A 1,072-nucleotide genomic window follows, 5' to 3' on the forward strand; every position below is an offset into this window, starting at 1 on the left:
AAACTTTTGTATTCTAATCTCCTAAATGTTTGTTATTGTTGTTGTTGTTTAATAATATGAATAAATGCCACTACTTTGAGTCTGTATAATTCAATTACCGAGCAATTTTCATTTTAATTCAAATCATTTAATTACTGAGCCTTCACTTCCATTCAGTGAGCTTTGAACATGTCTTTGGTCCACCTGTTGTTCTTTTCGATACTAACCACCAGTTTTGGACTTTGACTTCAGTTCACAGCAGCCGCTGTTGGCAACCATCATCTCATCACCCGTCAGCTTTAGAAAAGGATCCCTAACCATCAAACGTGATTCCCTGTCAGCAAGCTCGGTGATGGCAGGAATGAAGAGCCGATAATGATATTTGATGATTTGAAAATATGATTTTATATAAAGGATTATATGTATTTATGGCAAATAATATGAGTGTGAAATTTAAAAATAAACTTCACTATCATATTATTACAAGGTTGTTATTGTGGATGTCCAAACATCTCTCTTGCCAACATGAAAGTTGCAGAGAGCCCTCTAGTGGAAAAATTATGCAAGATCAACATGTTATAAATGCTCATAGCAATAGATCGGCTAATAGAAGCCTCGACCTTGCCCTATTTACTTCACAGTTTTTAAGATTGTGGCTTTGTTTTTGTAAATTAATAATGTTGAGGTTTCTCTCTTCATATTTCACTGAAGTGCATAAATGAATACTAAGAAAATATTTTTTAATATTAAGTTTCAAGTTAATGTCTCCTTTTCCTAACCCTCTCTCAGCAGAGCTCCCCATGGACAAACTGACAGCTGAACTCCAGACAGATCTGCACTTCATGATACTTTTGCTGAAACAGTCTCCATATTTCATCTCCCTTCATGTGGCTGAGATAAGTTACCCACAGGCTTCTCTCAAAGCTGGTTTCTCACCACTTTGTCAGGTAATTTGGCAAACAACATGACAGTTCACAAGTTTGAATGAGCAGTTTGAAATTACACTGAAAATAACAAAATGTTCTCCTCTATGTGAGGAAAGTGTTAGCTGAACAAAACTGCTTTAAGCATTCAAAGGACGTTTTGTTCCTTG

Source organism: Pundamilia nyererei, unplaced genomic scaffold (assembly GCF_000239375.1).
Source record: "Pundamilia nyererei isolate P.nyererei 1_Seehausen unplaced genomic scaffold, PunNye1.0 scaffold00057, whole genome shotgun sequence".
NCBI lineage: Eukaryota > Metazoa > Chordata > Actinopteri > Cichliformes > Cichlidae > Pundamilia > Pundamilia nyererei.